A 10,000-nucleotide genomic window follows, 5' to 3' on the forward strand; every position below is an offset into this window, starting at 1 on the left:
GATTTACACTCGACAGTTCAAGTGATGGCAGCAGCGGCTTCTAATGGTTCTCACACTAGAAGTCTCAAAGCGCTTTCTCTCTCTCTCTCTCTCTCTCTCTCTCTCTCTCTCTCTCTCTCTCTCTCTCTCTCACACACACACACACTCTCTCTCTCCAACACTCTCTCTTCTTTCTTTCTCACTCTCTCTTTCTTTCTCTCTCTATCTCTTTCTCTCTCACACACACACACACACACACACTTTCTTTCTCTCTCTCTCTCTCTCTCTCTCTCTCTCTCTCTCTCTCACTGCTTTATTCTCTCTATTTCTCTGTTTTATTCTCTCTCTCTCTCTCTTTCTCTCACAATCTCTCATTCTCTCTCTACCCCCCCCCCCCCCTCCTCTGTCTCCCCTCTGTCCCCCCTCTACCCCCCCCCCCCCCCCCCCCGTCCCTTCTCTTGCTTCGCCAGGCTCAGTTTCATATTTTACACCTTAGGAGATTAAAAACCAACTGTGATTTTCACTGAATAGAGTTCACGAGATGGCATCACCAGCAGCTTCTCATGGTTCTCACACTTACTATGTTGTGACAATTTTCTATCTGGCATGCCACACTTATGGTGACAATAATTATACCCCAGGCCCCAGGGCTATGTAGATAAATAAACACACTTGTCATTGGAAAGCAAATAATTGGCGTAGCTGTCATGTTTGATTCCAAATGGTGACATTTGACGACACATTAAACGATGATAAAATGTTATAATTGATATAAAATTGATGAAATTGTCAATAGCCATAGTCGTTGTATCTTCAAAATAATACTAAAATAACGAGTTTTTATATAGTGCAATATCCACTAGAAGTCTCAAAGCGCTTTACAAGAGGTCCTTTTCTCTCTCCCCCCCCCCCCTTCTCTCTCTCTCTCTCTCTCTCTCTCTCTCTCTCTCTCTCTCTCTCTCTTTCTCTCTCTCTCTCTCTCTTCTTTCTTTCTCTCTCTCACTCTCTCTCTCTCACCCATATATATATATATATATATATATATATATATATATATATATATATATATATATATATATATATATATATATATATATTACGTATTTATTCCTGTATTACAAATATAAAAGTTAACATGAAAATAATATCCCATAATTCCTTTCATACCAAACTAAAATCACATCGAATAGATACACTTATTATTTATTTAAATATACTTTTTATCGGCTAATAAATTCCATTCTCGCATCTACTTTATACGTCAATTTATGAATGAATACAAATTCCAATCAGATGGTACCTACATCTGAATGCATATTCATCTATTTAGCATAATGCAATCTATTATTCTTTTTTTTATAAAATAGTGTTGGGGATCAACATTTTTCCGAACAGTCAATGTAAGATTTATATCATCGAGGACAGAATAGGCTTCAACAGCCGTGACGTCACTTCTCTCGTATTGCCGCATGGTAACGTAGTAACTGGTTCTAAACTATCAGAACAATGGCGGACGCTTCTCCGATGAGTATACAAGTGTATCCAGAGGAGAAAAACCTTGGCGTACATCTGATCATGTTTTGACTTTTATAAATTCTGATCACATGTCATGTGAAAAAGTTCTCGCCAGCATGAAGAATAAAAAGTACCGATTTTGTTTGTTTAGTACCAATCTGCTGGTTGCTGGGCGGACGTGACATCACACTATTGAATCCTATTACTGGCAAATCTAAAGATTATAAAACTATTTTTAAATACAAGTAACTTGCAAACCTTTTAATTATATCAGGATAATTATATCATCAATTCACACGCCAGGGGACAAAGATCGAATCCGGGTGCAGTCGAAATTTTTACTGACCCCCCTGTCCACCCAGCAGTGAATAAGTGAATGGCTAGCTGAGTCTGTTAGATTTGGCGGAAAGCACTTTGCGATAGACAAGCGTCCTATCCAAAAGATAACAAGCTATTCCTGCTCCATGGGCCCAATGGCTCTGAAATACTATTTCAAAATGTTATCATCAGGTGAGACAGAGTAATACAAAGAAAATCTACTAGGTCGTAATACTCAGTCCTTTTTGACGTTTGACTTTCATTGCGAATATGATTTATTCTACGCAATTCTAGCATATCCACATCAAAAATTGATGACGTAATTTTTAATCTCTCTTGATACTATGAAGTATTAAGAATTTTATCCGCAACAAAAATGACAACGTAATTTTATTTCTCTCCTGATACTATCAAGTAATGATAATCGTTATAATCTTTTTTTTTTTTTAAATCGGGTTTGAGATCAACATTGGTCCGTAAAACCAATGTTAATTTCATTGAGCACAGAATTACTGGAAAATCTAAAAATACCATACAGTAGTATAATAAGTATAATGGATGACTGCCTGTCCCTCATAGCCTTCATGTCTCGGCAAACATTGCGGGATCTCCGCTTGTTATGTTAAAATCGTATTCTAGTTAGAGAGCGGATTTCATTTTCTTTCGATTTTTGGTTCTGGAGGAAAATTGCTTAAGCTGCCGCAGTCTTTAAAAAAAAGGGAAGGAAGGAACACATTATTCTAAAATGTTGACCAAAGTACTCAACCCTCCAAATATCAATTGGTTAAAATGAACCTCGTCCCCTCAAAAACTCTCAAACCTGGGAAAACTTTGTTGTGATTATTTTCCTCACAGGAAAAGGAATCAACACACCATTACTGTGAACATTTTAAAGTTTGAGACATATTTTATTGCAAACGATGAAAAAATCAAAGGAATTCGAATTGTGAGAAAACTTTGGTTTATCACTATCGGTATTCGAAATTCGTAATGTCACTTAAAACATAAGCCCGCATGCAAAAAATTACGGAATCACATTTCGTAACTTCGAAGGAATTTGCGATATTCCGTGCGCACGGAACATGGCACGGACAATAAACTGTATTTACCAGACTGTAAGCGTTGTAGGTTACACATGGTTTTGTGTGTTGGTCCGTAATATTTCCGGCTGGCGAATGTTTTGAGCCTCTTGGATAATCGCATAGCATAAAAGGATTGCTTGAGACTCATTTTCTATCTGAAGGTGACTCAGCAGATTTTGAAACCCGTCTCCTCGTATTTACAACTATTTTATAGAAATATTTTAAATGGCGTGAACATACTCATTTGCAGGTCTGCTAACCCAATTCCGAACGACATGGGCGGACTTTTGTCATCGCAGAGTACGGCCAGCCAACGTCAATGAGGACTCGAGCTAAACTTGGGCTTTTATTTAGCGCAATGTCCACTTAATGTGCTCAAAGCGATTTACAAGGGGCCCCTGACCAACAGCAACATGTAACATGGTAGGACGAGACATGACGCATGTTAAGGCCAGAATACATTTTTTTCCGACAGAGAAAACGCTGTAAACGGCGAGGTACTCATTTTACACCTGAGTACGGTGAGAGAATGTGAGTAAAGAGTAAAGAGCCTTTTCCAAGGACTCAACTATGCGTCGAGCGAGGCTCGACCTCAGGACCTTCCGATCCGAAAACGAGTGTCATACCACTAGACCACATAGCCGCACAACGATGACGCTGGATAGTAAGTGTAATAGAATGACCATTTTATCTAATGTTATTTGATTTTGTACTCTATTACTCTTTACTACTTGTCGCTACCATCACTATTTAATTGTATGCAAGTAATGCAAGACTGTGTGCCTCTGTGGTTGATATCAACATTCCTTTACTCGTGTGTGTTACTATGACCAATAGTACACTGTGTGTTGTGTGTTAAGCCCTTACACAGGTAGTCTCTCGATGTAGTACTATTTATATCTTCGGCTGGGTGTGACTTCTGGCCTGATACTATATTTTTGTGTGCTTTCTTTCGTCACTTCACATTGTTATACCTTCATTTTAACAACTATGATCATTTACAAATTTATATCACTAATTCTGGCAAATCATAGCTTTCTAGCCACCTACCTTGAGTCATAAATCTACTTTGTTCTTCTGTACACTTAATAATTGCTACTTAAATATTTCATACAGCCATAACGTTAACGCCTTTGATTACTTATTACGAGCTAAACATTTACTCTTTAACTCTGCAATTCACTATGATTGATTTTGTAGCATAACTCTTTAGTTTAGACTTATTCGTTCCTTCATACATGTCCTATATTATTTGCATTAATTTGTTTAAATCATGAAGATGCACACAACTCGATCGAGTTTACTCACTTCAGTCTATGCATCCCTTTACCTGGACCAGTGACGTAGGTGCTTTCTCTGACGTCCGCGTTAAATCTATTTTTAACTGCTATGGCTAATATTAGATGATTCTGCCATTGATTCTTTTCATTCATTCATTGATCCATTCAAAAGAATGATCTGTTCCATTGTTCCTGAATAAAGACTTCATCATTATACATCCTGGCCTTTGTTGTTTGATCGCCTCCACTACCCTGGAGTGGATGGGCTAGGACTCGGGTAGACTATGGTGTCTCCGGACTTGACTGTGGTGTGTGCTCTTCGCTCATGAAATCAACTCCCTACTTCTACTTCTGACACATGAAGTCGTGCTACTATCACTAACAGTAGTACTAAACTGTCACTTCATTGTCTCGATCTATCTTCCCCACTTGAGCACCACCGCCGCAGTTACAGTCTGGAACTCTTAAGTCGACCCCGGGACCGAATCCATCCACTCCCACGGCCTCTACACTCTGCCAATACTACTACTACCACTCGCCGGCATCAACTATCCGGTTGTCTCCATCAGTATCACACTCGCCGGCATCAACTACCCGGTTGTCTCTACTATCGCACTCGCCGGCATCAACTACCCGGTTGTCTGACTCTATTACATAAGTAAGTTAGTTAGTAAGTGAGTCAGTAAGTAAGTAAGTAAGTAAGTAAGTAAGTAAGTAAGTAAGTAAGTAAGTAAGTAAGTAAGATAACCCAATTCCTTATGGGCTGATTATTGTTATGGAAATCTCAAAATGTGACTTAAAATATTGTCTAACAATGTTAAACTAGCTAGGCACAAAAATGAGTTGAGTTGTCAGACTTGCATAAGTCGACGTCGGTTTCAACAATCTAATTGATGCTATGCTTAGCTACAAAAAACACAACTTCCGTCTGCCATATATAACGTACCAACACACAAAGCTATGTGTAACCTTTTACGTTGGTAGAATTTAGCAAGAACCCAATCATTGAAATGGCTGTCTTAACAACAATAACAAAGAGCTGAGTGACGTCATTTACTTCGTTCCATCCATAGATGAATAGCGGGTTGCAGTTAGTTTTAGTTGCTTGTTGTTTTTTTTGTTTATTTGTTTTGTTTCTTGTTGTTGTTGTTGTTGTTTTTTTATAGATATAATTATTTTGGCATTTGTTTATTAAAATGTGTTTGTTTTGTTTTTGTGTTTGTTTTTTGTTTTTTTTTTGTTTTTTGTTGTTTTTTTTTTGTTTGTTCTTTTTTGTTCTTTTTAGTTGGTTTTTTGTTGTTGTTTTTTTTTTTTTTGGTCTAAATTCTAAAGAACATATCCTTTTAATTAAACCCTTTCACAACACGTTATTATCAACAGATTAGTCTCTCCAATGTCACGATGACACCGTGACAAATAAACGGAGATTTTGAATGCTTAGCGAATAGTTTGTTTCTTTTTCAATCAATTTTTCCAAAAAAATTAAAGGTTTTCCTTATTAAACTAAGAGGAAAGTATTTTTATACCAGCAATTGATATTCTTGTACTCGGCGAGTAGGATCGATTCCAACTGTGTGATGGATTACATTAATTTGTACAGCTGTAACGATATTACTCTCGTGTAATCGGATTTATGTCGCACTTTTAAAAAGAAAAAAAAAAAGAGTGGGGGGGGGGGGGGCTCCCGATACTCCAGTTGATAGAGCACTCGCTTCACACACAAAGGGACTAAGATCGATCCCGGGTGCAGTAGATATTTTTTTCCGAATCCACTGTCCACCCAACAGTAAATTGATAGCTGGGTCTATAATTAGATCTGGCGGAAAGTACTTTGCGATAGACTAGCGTCCTATCCAAAATGGGAGCAAGTAATTGTGATTGTCCGTTTCACGCTATAGAAACCGGGATAAACTCCGGCTCCATGGTCCTGATGGAAGGACTACTAGATACTTTTTTTTTCTTTTTTTTTTTTTTTTTGAAAAAAGAAGCGCACTAAATAATTTTAGCCAGAAAACTCGTCCTTCAAATATCGATGTATAAAAATGATCCTCATCTCTTATCAAGCACTCTCAAACCGACCAATGAGATTCTAGAAGTTATCCTAGAAGTCCCAGGTTCGATCACAACGATGTTTTGTTCTCAATATGAGAACTTTATATTCAATGTTACCACATAGAAGGTTTATAGTGGACTAAACTCGTGGCAACTCGACAGATCACTCAAACCGTTTCAACAATCGTGACGTCACTTCCCTCGTAAAGACGCATGGCAACTTAGTAACTGGCTCTAAACTATCGGAACAATGGCGGACGCCCTTATGAAATATTTCTCCAACGAGCATAAAAGCGATTCCAGAAGGGAGAAAATCATTATAAATCTGATCATGTTTTGACTTTAACTCATTCTGATCACAAGACATATGAAAAGTTCTAGCCAGCGTGAAGAATAAAAAGTACCAATTATCTTTGTTTAGAACCACGATGGCCGCCGTTGCTGGGCGACGTGACATCAGACTATTGAATCCAATTGGCCCCATCGCAGGTATTGACAAATCGGCGTGGACTCATTCGAATAAGAAAGAGGAAGAAGGAAGAAAGCAAGAAAGAAAGGAAGAAAGAAAGAAATAAAGAGAGGAAGAGAGAGGGATAGACAGACAGAGAGGGAGAGAGAGAGAGAGCTAGAGAGAGAGAGAGAGTGAGAGAGAGTGAGAGAGAGAAAGGTAGGGAGAGAGAGAGCTGGAGAGAGCAAGAGAAAGAGAGAGCAATAGAGAAGGAGAGAAAGAGAAAGAGAGGGAGATAGAGAAAGAGAGACAGAGGGAGAGAGAGAAGGAGAGAGGGAGAGAGAGAGAGAGAAAGAGAGAGAGAAAGCTCTAGGAGGGAGAGAGAGAGGGAGAAAGGGAGAGAGAGGGAGAGAGAGGGGGAAGAGAGAGAAAGAGAGAGAGAGAGAGAGAAAGAGAGAGGGAGAGAGAGCGAGCGAGAGAGGGGGAGATAGCGAGAGAGAGAGAGAGAGAGAGAAAGAGCGAGAGAGAGGAAAAAAAAGAGAGAGAGAGAGAGGTAGAGAGAGGGAGAGAGAGAGAGAGGTAGAAGGGGGGGGGGGATCGGTTGTTTCTACGACTTTAACAAAACTCACAAAATCAAACAAATCATAAGGTTACATTTAGTTTTATGTGTCGGTCCGTTACATTTCCGGATGGCAATGTTGTGAGTATCTTAGCATAGTATCAATAACTGCCATTGTTTACATTTTCACGTCTGTCCGAGGGGCGTGTCTATTTTCCCTTCCACTTAGGCGTCTATTCTAATTCATGTCTTTGACCGAAACAAGTAGATCCAAATTTTTCATGTCAAATTTGCATACGCAATTATATAATTTACATAAAAAACCGTTCCTACATCTTTTGTTGAAGGTAAAGATGCCAGTCGTTACCATGGCAACGCATTACCAGGGTACACACTTCTCCGTTTTCCACAGTAGTTATTTGATAGTTTGGGTACTTTTGTAGCAATTTGTAAATATAGTATGTGTCGGCAGAGAGGGGAAATTACTGGTGTTAAATAGAAAATGACAATCGCTCACTCGTCCCATCCTCTCTCTCTCTCTCTCTCTCTCTCTCTCTCTCTCTCTCTCTATCTATCTATCTATCTATCTATCTATCTATCTATCTATCTATTCTATCTATCTATCTATCTATCTATCTATCTATCTATCTATCTATCTATCTATCTATCTATCTATCTATCTATCTATCTATCTATCTATCTATCTATCATCTATCTATCTATCTATCTATCTATCTATCTATCTTATCTATCTATCTATCTATCTATCTATCTATCTATCTATCTATCTATCTATTCTATCTATCTATCTATCTATCTATCTATCTATCTATCTATCTATCTATCTATCTATCTATCTATCTATTCTATCTATCTATCTATCTATCTATCTATCTATCTATATCTATCTATCTATCTATCTATCTATCTATCTATCTATCTATCTATCTATTATCTATCTATCTATCTATCTATCTATCTATCTATCTATCTATCTATCTATCTATCTATCTATCTATCTATCTATCTATCTATCTATCTATCTATCTATCTATCTATCTATCTATCTATCTATCTATCTCTATTTCTAAATAGAAAATGACAATCTCTCCCTCGCCCCCACCCTCTCTCGCTCTCTCTCTCTATCTCTCTCTCTCTCTATCTCTATCTCTCTCTCTCTATCTCTCTCTCTCTCTCTATCTCTATCTATCTATCTACCTATCTATTTCTATATATCTATCTATCTATCTATATATATATATATATATATATATATATATATATATATATATATATATATATATATATATATCTACCTATCTATCTATCTCTAAATTCTCTCTCACTCACTCTCGCTCTCTCTCGCTCTCTCTCTCTCTCTCTCTCTCTCTCTATCTATCTATCTATCTATCTATATCTCTCTCTGTGTGTATGTGCGCGCGCGCGTGTGTGTGTGTATGTGTGTGTGTTCGTGCGCGTGTGTTTCTTTCTTTCTCCTAATTAGTCCCTCTATCTCAAAGTTCGCATGTAAAGTAAAGACTATAATTATAGAGAATTCCGTCTGTCAATCTATCTGTCTGTCTGTAAATATCAGACATTTATTTTTACAAAGGCCACCAGATATTTTCCTTACTCACTGTAACTGTAATTATCTAAAATGTCTGAATTAAAATTCTGCATGTCTGAAAACATACTCTCCATATACGGATTTTTTATAAATAGGGGTGGGGGTATGTTTTTTTTCCCATAAAGATGTGAAAAAGTCTGTATGAAACAGTGTCAGACAAAGCAAGAACGAAAAATACAAGAAGAAGGAAGAACAAAAACCCAAATAATCAGTTTTCGTCGAATGAGGATCGAACCTGAGACCTTCTAAAGACGTGCTACCATTCCCAAAAGTTGGGACGTTTTAATCACTATAGAAGGAATGGAGTTGACGTCACTCAGCTCGTTGTTATTATTTTTAGACAGCCATTTTCGTGATTAGTTCTCATTGAATTCTATCAATCGATTTCATGCCGATGTTCTTCAAAATGGGACACGCGACGTGCTAATATATGCAGGTCTGACATCCGAACGCATTGAGTTGGAAGTGTGCGTTTAGGAGAAGAGAGAAGATAGTATGCGCTTGGCTTAGAATCTCACAAAATTGTCATCCGGAAGTATAACGGACCAACATTACAAAAATATGCGTAACCTTAAACTTTTATAGTCTGGCTAATACCGTTTAGTGAGAATTACTCATAAACGCGGATGGCAAAACAAAACAATAGCAAAGACCTGAGTGACGTCATCTTCATTCAATCTATATAGGACGATCAATTTGGCCAACGTCAAACCAAATCCATGATAATCTCGTTATCGACTTTTTTCATCCTCGTCCTAGGCGAAATCGTGTCCATCGTGAATCCATATTGACCACTGGTCAGTTTACACAGGACCATTGATTGCCTCCTGTATTTTCCCCACTAGTGTCCAAAAATAAATATAATTGGAACAGCTTCATAATCAAAACAAAACAAAAACAACAAAAAAACAAAACGCGGAACATTTTTGGGTTCAAATCCCTTTTTAACCAAAATCGAAAAGAGGTAAAATGTTGTGAATAAATCACGCTTTTATGATTATGCGGCTATGTGGTCTTGGGTTATGACACTCGCTATCGGATCGGAAGGTTCTGGGTTCAAGCCTCTCTCGGCCATAGTTGGGTCCTTGGAAAAAGGCTCTTTACTCATATTCTCTCACCGTACTCAGGTATAAAATGAGT

This window comes from Berghia stephanieae, chromosome 6, assembly GCF_034508935.2.
Source record: "Berghia stephanieae isolate SIO BIC M18660-M18661 chromosome 6, UCSD_Bste_1.3, whole genome shotgun sequence".
Classification (NCBI taxonomy): domain Eukaryota; kingdom Metazoa; phylum Mollusca; class Gastropoda; order Nudibranchia; family Aeolidiidae; genus Berghia; species Berghia stephanieae.